Source organism: Condylura cristata, unplaced genomic scaffold, assembly GCF_000260355.1.
Source record: "Condylura cristata isolate star-nosed mole 26May11 unplaced genomic scaffold, ConCri1.0 scaffold00001, whole genome shotgun sequence".
Lineage (NCBI taxonomy): Eukaryota > Metazoa > Chordata > Mammalia > Eulipotyphla > Talpidae > Condylura > Condylura cristata.
The window spans coordinates 28,015,937-28,029,671 of NW_004567102.1; positions in this window are offsets into that span (position 1 = coordinate 28,015,937).

Genomic DNA, 13,735 nt, shown 5'->3' on the forward strand with positions numbered 1-13,735 from the left:
GAAGTCTTAATGGAAAGAATTATATTTTTCATCTGAACAATCTGAAATTGTTTTAGATCATCTATTCCTTAAGTCATATTTTAATAATTTAATGTAATTTAACTTGATAATTTCCAGAACTTAACAGCTGTCACTTATGTATGTGAAATAACAGTTTGCTGAAATAAAGAACAGATTTACCAACTTTGGGTATAAAGGTAGAGGAATTACTTTTTTTTTAAAAAAAAAAAAAAGATTTATTTATTTGTGCATACAGAACTGGGGTAGAGGCCAGAGATGTAGGAGCAGTGAGAGGATTCACTGAGAGAGTGGGGAGCAGAATAGGCAGATCAATGAAGTACACTGCTTAGGGCAGCAGCAGGCAGGTCAGGAGAGGTCTGCTGTGCTATAAGGATCACCTCTGGGGCAGGCAGGGATGAACTCATGTGGAAGTGGCTTTAGCTTCTTAGCACTGTGCTTTAACCCACTACACCACCAGGGAGGGCCTGCGATTACTTTTGACATCTGGATCAGAGATTACTCTGCATATTTTAGGAATTAAAAAAATAAAAATATAAAATCAATATCTGGTACTTTAAGATCAGAAACTAAACTGACATATGGTTAGTTAGCAAAGTATGATCAACTAATAATCCCAGTGATATTATTGTCTTTAAAAATCAGTCACAAAATCTCTCCAGTCCAGAAAGGAATAATTAATTGAACTAAGGAACACCTTTAAAAAATAATGTACTTAAGTTCTAAACTACAGAGCTAGTTTTCTTTACATGATCTACATAAACAGACTTATTTCATACAAAAGAGAGAAATAGATTTGTTATTGAGTATTGTGTCTTCTCTCTCCCTGTGGTTAATTTTCAGTTAACAGTGTGTGGTAAAATCAAACACTTTTTCAGTCATTCTGGGCTAACATGATATTTAAAAGAAGACTACCTGCTGAGTTGGAAATGAAAAACTATTGATTGTACATAGTGAAATCAATTGAACCTTTTAGTATTTTACATCAGTTTGTTTTTCTCCTACTAACTTTCAAATGAGTTTACTGATTTTGATCAGATTTGCTGTATTTCAACTGTATGTATCAAGACCAAGGCCAATCTTAGGAGAAATCTTCCAGTAAATAAAATTTGTCTTCAAGAAATTCTCAATCGTTAGGTCTGACTAGAACACTTTGTGAGCAATATCTCAAAGTAGATCCAATGTGTTTCAAATAACCTCACATTTTTGTCTTTTCATTTTCTTCCATGATACATCATACCCACTGCTAATCGGAAATGGAAAGGGGAGCCTCCCTGGTAGCACAAGGGATAAAGTCTCAGCACAATGAAGCCATTGGCAGCCACTGTAGTACAAGTTCAGTCCCCCAACCAGGGTGCTCACCTACATGGCAGGGCAGACCTCTCCCGTCTCACCTGCTGCTCCCCTCAGCAGTGTATTTTAGTACATCTGCTTATTCTACTCCCCACTCTGTTTCTGCTCCCCACTCTGTTTCTGCTCCCCACTCTGTTTTTGGTGAATCCTCTCACCCCCTGCACCTCTGGTCTATCCCCTAGTTCTTCCATGCATAAGTAAATAAACTAAATCTTTAAAAGAAATAGAAAGCTCTGATTCCTGATGTAGGAAGTGTTGGCTTCAATGGCAGGAGCAAGATACATTAACAAAGACAGGCACGTATTTCCTTCTTCCTGAAAGCATTTCAGCTTCCACATTGTTTAGTGGAATATGGTACTATATTAATTTTTAAAATGTGGGAAATTCTGGGCTCTCCCTGGTGGCACAACAGGTTAAAGCATAGCATTATGAAGCTCTCAGAAGCCACTGTAGGACGAGTTCGATCCCTGGCCAGGGAACTGACCAACATGGCATGGCAGACCTCTCATGACCTGCCTGTTCCTCCCCTCAGCAGTGTATTTCAGTCAGTCTTCCTGTTCTCCTCCCAACTCTGTCTCTGGTGAATCCTCTCACCCACCACACATCTGGCTTGTGCCCCAGTTCTGTAAGCATAAATAAATAAATCTTTAAAAAATGTATATGGGAAATTCTGAGTTCTTTAGACATCTGAAAAAATGAATTGAAGCATTTCCAATGTATATAAGGAACTGCATTTATAGGTCATGGCAGAGTTCCTGATACAGTGTGTGAGTGATAACTATTAACCACTGATACCATCTATCCCCCAATATCTAGCTTATCACTTAAAATCAGAGAGTGCAATTCTAACATTCTAAATTTGGAGTCCTGTGTATCCTTTCCAGATTTCCTAATGGTAACATTTTGCATAATAATGATGGCACAATATATAAAATATACAATCCAGAAAATGGATATTGTTAAAAATCCAGTTTTTTCAATTCTTATCATGTTTATGGGCACATATTTATGTGTGTGTGTGTGTGTGTGTGTGTTTCTATAGCATTTTATCTTATGTCTAATCACAGCCAATATACAGAATGTGTTACCTCCACACTCCCTATACTACTGCTTTTAACTTCACCCACTTTCCTCACTCCCATGCCTAAACTTTGAAAAACCCTAATATATACTCCCTCTTTATACTTTTACTATTTCATCAATGTCATATAAATGGAATCACATAGTAAATTAAGTCCCTGGACCCCTATTTCCATTGTCTGTGTAGGGCAAATATTCCTATACTCACACAACAAACAATTCCCCAGATACTAACTGGGTATTTGAGAATTCAACTCAGATTCTTTCTTGGTAGGCCCTCATTTTTTCCTTTGACTTGAAAAGGAGAAATTTCTTACATATTTTTTTCTCTGTGTCTGCCTGCATTGGCATTCCCAGGTCAGTCCTTTTCTAGAATATAGTTGAGAATACGAGATTCAGGGAACTCACACAGTGTTATTTATCAGATCTGAGGTGCCTAACTGATCTCCGTTCTTCTCTCTACTTTCCAGATTCCTCCAATGTTTATTCAATAGATAATTCCCAGATTTTTTGAAGTTCATTTTAATAATATAAAAATCTTTTGTGAAGAAATAAACTGAGTTAAAGATTATTAACAGTTTAATATCGATATATATACATATAACATATATATTATATATTTTCATATATGAAGCAATTATGTATATATAAGCAATTTATATAATATATAAAAATTGTTCCAAAGAAATGGTATCAATTCATGCACTGCAAATCAAGGTATAATTGTTTCTAGCACAGATACATTTTAAAATATATCTTTATTTAATTATGACAGGTAAAATGTATTTTAGTAATTTAATCAGAATACTTTTTAAATTACATAGTTTAATATATTTCCCATTAGATTATTAAAAGTATTATTCACTCTTTAGGGCTAAAAAACTCCAAATGGAGATTAATGTATTTAGTGGTACATTCTTAAAAATGAATTCCATTTTCTGATCCCCATGCCTGATTATATCCTTGGTTAGTCATCATTTTATACTTGTGGTTGAATTTCTGGTTTACCCAGGAATAGATCTGAGCTTCCAAGTATAAAGCAATTATTCATCTCAATGCTGATATAGATACATGTGTTTAGGTCAAGCCCAGGGTCACTGCTTATTCTCCCAATAGTGTAGAGAACACCTGTAAAATTTTCTGGGAACCTCACCCTATGGAACAGTGAAGAGAGCAAAGCTATCTTTATAAGCTTGATGTCGGAACAGACTGTATCCTTTCTCTTAAACAGGAATTCTGCTTAAGGTAAAGCCAGTCTTTGCATACTCACTGAAGAACAGGGTTAAGATAAAGGAAATTTAGCAATGGGCATCTAGGCTTTGCATCTCTGCGGTGCTTTCTGTAGAAAGGAGGAGATTAAATCCTTCATTGCCTTCTTCTAGGATCAACACATCTTCAGGTTGGGACAACTTAAAACTAGTTGCTCCTCCTATTAAGAATAATTACATTTTTAACACCAGTGACTCACTGTTCCTACCTACCTAAGCTCTATTCAACCTTGTGAAAGAGAGATAAGTAGTATTTTTAGTCATTTAATTCACCCAGGAGTTCCTAAAAAGTTCAAAAGAACATACGTGACTGACAGGAGTGGTGGAGTTAGAACTAAATCACCAGAAATATTCTCAATTCTCTGGTCTCTACAATCTACTCTGAAAGATAACTGAATACGAAGACCCTGGTAAAAGGACGACCTGGGTCCTTAAATAACTGTAATAGTCATATCTCCACTGCCTGTGAGGAATAAGAATCAAACAAGAATTAAAACTACATCTGTTTTTTCACTAGAAACATCTCCAGCCTGAGAATGTGTTTCTAGTTAGTGAATAAGATTAGAATGCTATAATTCTAAAATATAAACAGCAGTGTAAACCAACAACTAAAAAGAAGAAGAAAAATAGGGCTCTGAACCTTTCCTTCAGAAGATGAGGCCTAGAAGGACAGTAACCTTTCCTAACTCAAATTTTCTTCATTGTAACTTCTGAAAAAGGTTCCGAATTGAGATCAACTCTGTAGGAGCCAGGAGGGAAATTCAACAAACCTTTATTGGAGGAAAATGATTAAAGCTTTTCCCCTTCACTGGTGGTCAGACAAACAGGACTTGTTTTCCTGGATTGAGTGCGCTTCATGTATATCTTAAAGGCTGCCTTTCCAAAAGGTGAAATTTCTGGTATTCTGACTTTTAAAAAGTAAAGCATACATAAATTCCATAATGTATCCCACATGTATCTACATTTGTATCTAAATGTACAAAGCAAATAGCAACTACAAGAAAAATGCTGGCAAACATACCTCATCCTAGAGGATCAGGAAACCCCGACCCCATGGACACCCACACTCAGTGCCGTCCTCGGGGTCTCCTGGTGATCATCGGTTTGGCCCATATAAGGACAGGGTCCCTTGTTGCGGAAGACAGCCTGCCCTCTGCTCGCAGTGCTGCTTGGCTCGCCAAGACAGCCTGCTCTCCTGGCATCTGTCCAGCAGGAGGGCCACAAGAGGCCGCACAGCTGCTGGGGAGTGTGCCCACTGCAAAGGAGTGCACACAGGGAGGTGAGCAGTTTCCCACTTCCCCAAATGCCTCAACTGCTGCCACACTGTGTTCTTCCATGTGGAACCATGTGCAAATTCAGGGAATCTGGTGATTTCTACCTGCAGCCCTCGGGGCCACTCTTAGCACTCGGCTTCCAGTACCACTGTGTCTGGGCAGCAAGCACCAGGGCATGATTTATATATGAGACTACAATCTTCCAGGGCCAGGAGGTATCGAAGGAGCCAGAATATCAGGAGAAATTTATGATATCCTTCAAGTCTAGTGACTGTGGCTGAGATCCTGTGAGGATAGGAAGGTGAGTTGGAGGGTAGAGAATTTGTAAAGTTTAGGTCTTTTGAGAAAACAATCACCTTGTCCTTCTGTATCCCTTCTGGTACAAGTAAAACAACCTTGTGTTGCCAGCTTTTGTTAACTCTCCATCCTGCACCAAACTTGTATGTAGGGTTAAGAGCTCCAGAGTATTTCGGGATCCATTACCATCATATCTCTTCCCTGACTGCAAAGTAACTGTTTAAGAACTCTATTGCCCCCTAGCTATATAACTTTGTCAGGAAGCCCAGGATCCCTAGACTAAGCGAATGGCCTCTACTTTCAGGGGTCTTACAGAGCCAAAAGGAGGTCTGGCCAATGTTCTTTATGTAAGTCTTACTTAAGAAGACTTACATAAAGTCTTCTTAAGAGTCCTTTGGGCTTTCAGTTGGCTGCAGCTGATATATAAGGCATTCAACCCCTAAAACCCAAAAGGTTCTCTCTCTCTCTCTCTCTCTCTCTCTCTCTCTCTCTCTCTCTCTCTCTCTCTCTCTCTCTCATACACACACTCTGTTGACACCAGGAGATATGTTTACCTTCCCTAGGATAAGAAGGGAAAACATTGCAAAAGTTTTGTACACCTAAGTGACAATTTTAAGGGAGTCACTAGTCCCAAGGGACTTCCCAGCTCAAGGTTGAACAAATAGACTTATGCTAAACAGTAAAAAAACAGAGTCTGTTCAATCTTCAGAAGATAATCAATTACCTTTTATCTTTGTCTTGACTGTCTAAAACACATATTTTTCCCAATGAATTAAATCAAACCTTTATTTTGAGATAAATCTCTGATGTGAAAAATTTATCCTGGCTATAGGCTTTTTATCTTCTTAGACATGGGTCAACTAAACTATTTTGTGGCCATTTATGTATAGAACTTAACTAGGTGATACATGATTAGAAGGAAGTTACTGATAGATAGCAGTTAGAAAACATTTATGAAGAAAAAAATCAAGAATTCCCACATACTTTTCTTGAACTTTGTGTAGTCTCTTGAAAAAGTTACAAAGGCAATCTTAGTACTTTAGATATCTGAGACTAGAATGTTTTGAAATATGACTTCTCAGAGAAATTGAATACTAATTGCTTTTAAGTTGAGGACATTTTGGATAAGATTCCTAAAGCTTCCTTTCCACTTTACATGTAAGAGATCCTACATTCACTCTTCTCATCTAAGCAACACACTACACAAGAATCGAAAAACTTTGAAATCAAAATATACCCTCTTGAGAGACTACATTGAGAAATGATCTCATGGCTTCAGTGTTTTTCAGTATCTGGAGTGATTTCCTATTACTTTGTTTCATACAAAATTGAGTATTTCTTATTTACTCTATTCCTTTAATTCCCAGGAAATATTTTCTTTTTCTTAACCTTTGGGTTTTTTCCCTGTCAGAAAGAAACATCATTCCCACACTTTCCTCCTTACTCTGAGAGTAGAGTTCTAAAATTATTTTATTGTACACAAGTGGTGAAGTCTTTTCAACCGCTAATGAAATGCTGTTCACAGACCTTAAGCCACTGTCACAAAATATTTAGTTTACAGACTCATTTGTAAAGTCAACTTCATTTTAAAGATGTGCCTTTGAAAACTTTTTTCTAAGTTGATTATAGCTACTAAGTGTCATATAATGTTTGGGTGGTGGGGGAAGAATTCATCACTAGCCAAGAAAATGGCAGGATTTTTTCAAATGCTAAAATAACTGCATGGATTTAAAGAAACAGAATAGTGCATTGCAAATGTGAAGGAAAAGTTTATTTACACAATGGGATTATGATCACTAACTAGATCAAATTTTGGAGGAGAGTGATTGTATGAAGAAAATATATGAATGGGACATTTCCTCCTTAAAACGAGATTGCAATTACCTTTGTTTTTTAGAATTTCCCCATGAAGAATCCCACAGAAATTCAGGATGGGAAGACTGAAATAGACCCCAGTTAAACCACATCCTTGAAAAATGACCTTTCAGTCACTTCTAACAATGGAAAACAACATTTACCATGACACTCTTTTTCCTTGGATCTCAGACCCTTTTGAATAACTTGGTACCTTTAAGTATAAACAAGTCAAATGACTGCTGCCTCCATCCAGGAAGTTGTTTCCACACCACATATAGTCACACACCACAGTGAACCAGTGAGCCAATATCTTTATCCCAAAATTTGGACTCCATGTTTCTAGTTTTGCTTTCTGATGCTACACTAAAGAAACCTAATCCACCTTCTGTGTAAAAACACTACACTCAAAGACTACCCATTTTAGGCCCTCCTTCAAGTCTTCATTCCTACAACCTAGCCTAAACCACAGCAGCTTTCTTCATGAACATATATATTCTTTATTCGTTAAATCCATAAGTAGCTAAACAACCAAATACCTCTATCCTAGAGCCATTTCATATGACTTCTGAACCCAAACTTCCTATATTTCTCTGTTGTGCTTTCCCCTATGTTCTAGCTTTTACAGTTATTTGTGATTCTTAATGTTGCATACTAATCATTCCTCCTAATTTTGTTATCTTGGATTTAATTAATAAGTCATGGATCTATTTTCTAAGTTCATTTTTATTTCAGCTATTGAGTAATCAGGTGAAATACAGCCTTTTGTCATATTCCTAAGAAAATACCAGACTGATATTGATCCAATCAACTTTCCTATGTTATTTTGGACATGGTTGTTCCTGCCTTTTCTTCAGAAATGATCAGCTATCTTGATGGTTTCCTTTAAATATGGGGAGAAATAGGGAAGCTTTATCATGTTGTTAAGCTACGCCTCCCCCAGACACCCAAAGCCATATTGGCCTACACAATGGCAGAAGCAGCTGAGATTATTATTATTACTTGACTAGGGGATGAGCACACATGGGGATTCTCTTCTGTTACAATACATTTTGCATAGCATATCCTATACAGATGTCATTCCAGCTGCCCCATATTTTGTACAACAAAATTAAATGATTTATAATGTTTGACCCTAAACAAAATTTTATGTAGTCTAAAAATGCTAAGTTGGAATCAATGAGTCCAGGATTGAGGGAGAAAGATATTGAATTATTATGAGGAATGACTCTAGATGATTTATACTTACAGGCATTGAGTTATTATAGAGAAAGGAGACAAGGCTTAGTCTCAATGCATTTTTGTCTCTATTTTATATCAGTCCCAGAATCTACCTTATATCCAGGAAAATAAGTGTGTCTTCTCATGTCTACTATACTACTTTTTTGTAATGTCTCACCTGAATCCTTCAATACCAGGAACTCTCTCATACTCCAGACTTTTCTTTATCTCCCATACATCAAACCAAGAGCATATAGACCCCTATGATCATTAATTCTATGTATAAATATTGACAATAAAGTATCAATTTTCTTAATGATGCATTTTAGCAATAGTTATCAATTCCCTGAGCCAAATAAGGAGATATTGTGAATTTAAATATCTCAGCATCCTTTATATAATATCAGAAATCAGCTACATTCCACTCTGACAGTTAAACCAGCTTGTAAACTATTACCACCTTCCCAAAGCTGTACAAACTGATCCATGTATAGGTGTTCCACTGAAGTAGAATTGGTTACTTCGTTCATTTTTATTTATATAATACTGACCAGTCCATTATTCCTCCTTAGTTTGAATTCAATAGATCCTTTCCTTTTAAAACTTGGCTGGTTTATAAAAAGATTTTTTCCCAAAGTTCAGTTTTCATGTATATATATTTTTAAAGCAGCCTGTCCTAATTGAGAATAAAATGTCAAAAAGATTTCAAAAGCAATGCCCTAAAAGCAATTATCCACAAAAACAGCAGTACTGATACTAATATCACCAAGGAATTACAGCAAACAGCCTGGAACGTCAGCTTTCATTATAAAAGATCTTGAAAAATACCACTGAAGTCGCAGCCCATCTTCACATTAAAAAGTAATCAAGTTTTTAAAACTGTCATAACAACATCTGTTCCAAAATAACAATTTACCAGATCTTGAGTGTTTTATGATACTCTTCACCCAATTTAATTGAAATTAAAATACTTCATTGTATGTAAACATAAATGTACATTTTTGGATTGTTTACAAGAAATTTAAGTCAAAATGTTGTTAGTATCTAAAATTTCTATGGCATTCTTACCAAACTTTTAGCTATACAACAGCTTGTTTCAAGAGTTTGCATCAAGTGTTTTTTTTTTTAAATTAATTTATTTATGCATAGAGAACTGGGGTACAGGGGTGGTGAGAGGATTCACCAGAGACAGAGTGGGGAGCAGAACAGGCAGATCGACGAAATATACTGCTGAGGGGAGCAGCGGGCAAGATAGGAGGTCTGCTGAGCCATTTGGATCACCTCCGGGGCTGGGGATCAAACTCCAAGGGAAGCAGCTGCAGCTAGTTAACACGTTGTGCCACCAGGGAGTGCTCTCAAGTGGCTTTGTAAAGAAAAATTATACTTAAATTTTATAATATCACACAGAATCATAAAGACTTAGAAGTGATTTTTTTAAAATTACCTTAAATGTTTAACTCTATACGTTTAAGCCAAAGTTACACTGAGAGAGATGAGTAACCATTCTCTATTTTTTTTGATATTTATAGAAAAAGATATCATAACCCAGGGCTTCCATGTATCACCACCCCTTTTATTTTAGTCATTGATAAAGACTTCCTAAAATTCTTCTTTCTAATTGTCCTACTGTTGGTTGGGTGGGAAACAACTTCCTTAAGAACTAGCTTATTATATATTACCTTTTTTTAAAGTTCAAATTCAATAGCGGTCCCAGAGAAAGAAAAAACATATTTACAACTTTTTATTCTCCCCCCACAAAAAGTTTGTTTTTGGAAACTAAGAGTTAAATTTGTTTGTAGAAGCGCAGCAAATCTTAATTTAACTACTGAATATGTTTTACAGTGAAATTTCTGACTTTTATCTTAACAAAGACTCCTAAGTTGGTTAGTATCCCTAATTTGTGGGAGGGCAAATGGTCATCTTGGTCTTCACTATTTAATTAAGTAATTTAGCCAGGTCACTGAGTAATAGTTGAAGCTAGATCCTCTGACTTTAAACCCAAGCTTTTCCCATGTACTATGTTGCCTCTGTTACTTATAGCTTTGAACCTTATAAGAAAAGGTAAGAATGGCCCTCCCCGGTGGCGCAACAGGTTAAAGTGCAGCATTGCAAGTGAGCTGCAGCCACTTCCATGTGAGTTCGATCCCCGGCCCTGAAGGTGATCCACATGGCGAGGCAGACCTCTCCTGTCTTCCCCACTGCTCCCCTCAGCAGTGTACTTGGGCCATCTGCCTGTTCTGCCCCCCGGCCTGTCTCTGGTGAATCCTCTCACCTCCCCTCCACCCCTCGCCTGTACCCAGTTCTGTATGCATAAATAAATAAATTTTTAAGAAGGTAAGAAGATAAATCAAGCATCATCACTTGAGTAATTATTAAATGAGTAACTAAAAAGCATCCAGAACAAACATCCAGGACAAGCATCCAGTTAAATGATTCTAATACAATGTTGCGAAGTGATCATTTTATCAACCACTTCTTGTCTAACCTGCACAATATTCTGTGCAGTAGACAAAGTGTTGGTAACGCTATCCTTGAACACAGCTTCAGAAAAATTAAATGGCTGCTCAGATCAATGGCAACTAAATATGAAATTAGGCACCAAAGTGAAGTCTCTGGCTTCAAGCCTGAAATTTTCACAACCACCTATTGTCTCCATTTATGTGTGTGTGTGTGTGTGTGTGTGTGTATACACACACACACACATATACATATACTTGCTTGAAGTCTCACTTTACTTTTATTGTCGTTGGCGTTCTATACAGAGTGGGTTGACCTGAGTCGGTAAAATGGATTCATTTTATTTCTCAAAGGAAGCTAGAGTATGTGTACAACATTAATAGTTGAGAATATTTTCCCCATTTCATATGAAAAAAAAAAGGCTTTTGATTTTTATCCTGCCGGTGAGTTTTTAGCAGATCCTACATTGATTCTATTAACATTGGCCTTACCATTGATCACACTGAATTTAGCTGGTAATTTATCAGATATGCAGCCCTGGCATCATTTTAGTTCCATACTGCTGCAGTCTTGGCCATGGTTGTGAATTTCCTAAACAGTAACTATCTGGCTGAGTGCCTTTCAGTATAGTTGGTTGAGTCTAGACCGCACTGATCAATCTTCTTGCTTTGCTGCCTTTAGCAATCTGTGTTTGCAGTACCATGCCACCCTCAGGAATTTTCTATTACAAAAGAGTTGCCTATATAAAGATTTTATAAGCCTAGTAAAGTTGAATCTTGGTACAAAATCAGATTATCTTAGAGACATATGTAAGAGTGTTCACAAGTGCATTTATTAATATTTGATGCACTTTAAAAACCAGAGCAGGGAGGGGTAGCATCTGTGGTGAGATGAACATATGTAGCAAGTATTTCATTGCTTGTTTGAGACTGTTGATCTATCAATATATATATGGGGTAATTACTCAACTTAAAAGTGTTAAATCTGAGTGATCTGCTAAGAGAAGTATAGTAAAACAGAATAACTTAGTATCCAATAATAGAAACCACTAAAATAGATGGAAAATGATGTCAACTCAGTTTATAGTTACCCTTCTTCAACCATGGAGAACTATGGATATAAATTGTTTTGTTCAATAATTAAGAATTTGCAAAAGGACATAACAGTGAGGTGATTTTCTTAGATCTGATGACAAATGCTTCTTAGTGAATTTTGATATTAATCTCTAAACATTTCATGCACTGTCATCAGTTTTGTAAAAGAAAAAGTAATGAGTGCATTAGAAGCATAATGCACCAGATATGGAAATAAATGTCAGAATCACTTGGGTTTTATGCTGAGAAGAAGAGTACACGTACATCTATTTACTATTACCTGCACTTACCTGCACTTAACAGAGTACTGATACTATCTGCTAGTCTGAGGAATGTACCTCCACTTCAAGGTTGCATTTGGACTATAAGCTACCTAAAACTTTGGTTTTCAAATCCAAACATAAAACTCACTAGCAGCAACTCCATCTCTGTAAAACATTATTATATAAAATTTCACTTTACGCCTCGATATTTTTAGAAAAACTGCATCTTTTGCCAACATCATATGGAGTGATTATTTAGTTGCTTTTAAGCTTCTATATACTCAACCAAAGTGTTGCTCCTTTACAAATGTATTGTAATTATTCTAATAGACTCTGTGGCTACTTTTCAAGATACTCTATTAAACCAATTACTCATGAAAACCTTTATTGGCTCTGTCCGCTTGACAAGTGGGAGGCAATTGGAAGTATATCACTACCAGATGGAGTGGGAAATATATGCCCAGTCTGGATAAAGCTACTCTGACATCAATAAAAGTTTCCAGAAACTCTCTAATGATAGAGAAAAGTGTTCAAATTATTACTGCTTGTTTTGTCTTCTTGATACACATTTCAAAGGGGGCAGCACGTGTAAGTAGCATTTCCAAGCTTGCTCTCCTGGAACAAGGGCTGACAGTAGTGTCATGTGAGATCAATGTCAGGCCACCCTATCCTCACACATAGACTCCCAGAGGCTCACAGAAGCACCCTCCCTGGCTATACATCTTGCCACTCTTTTGCCACCAGGAAAACTCTACTCCCAGCTTCTTTGCTTTCTAGCAATGCAGCTTCTTACTGTTTATTGGCCAAGACAAAAGGGACTGGGGAACCATCCTCTCCCCTAGCCCAGGACTCTGCCACACACACACCCCACCCCCACCCAAGTGTTTTCTCACCTCTGCATGTCACTCTGCTGACACCTGGCCACTTGGCTGCCAGGCTATCTTCTCAGTTTGTGTCCACCTCTAGGCCATTGCTCTTAGTGTGACCTTTGCCCTAAGGCTGTTTCTGGAAGACTGCTTCTTCATGACTTTGAGACCCTTAGATTTATACATCACTCCTCCCTTCACATGTTAGAGTTCACTTGTCCTCTCTATCAGGAAGACTGGGAGGAGCTCTCCTTCACCATCACCCTCAAAATTTGAAGTGACTGGTTCTTCTCATGTTTCTGACTGGTGATTATTTTCTTTAACTTTTTAAACTTCTTATTGCTCATCAACATCAAATTCCTAAATGTCCTTTATGATTTTTGTTTGGATTTATGTATTTCATTGGAAATGTAAAGTAGGAACACAAAGAAAAATGAAGTTGATATTAACAAATGGGTAGCAAGGGGTTAGAAGAAAGGTGATGGTGGATTTTTTTTCTTTTTCCAATGTTTTCTTTAGAGTTGACACATAAGATTCCCCAGCCAAACTTAGAAGTGTTGGCTCATATCTGTCTGGTTCCCAGAACCAATGTCTCTCTTTCCTCTATCCCAATGTTCTACTGTATGACTCAAGCATCCTCCAGAAGTGTGTTATAGAAAAGGCCCTTCTGTATTTAAGTGTGAAACAAGT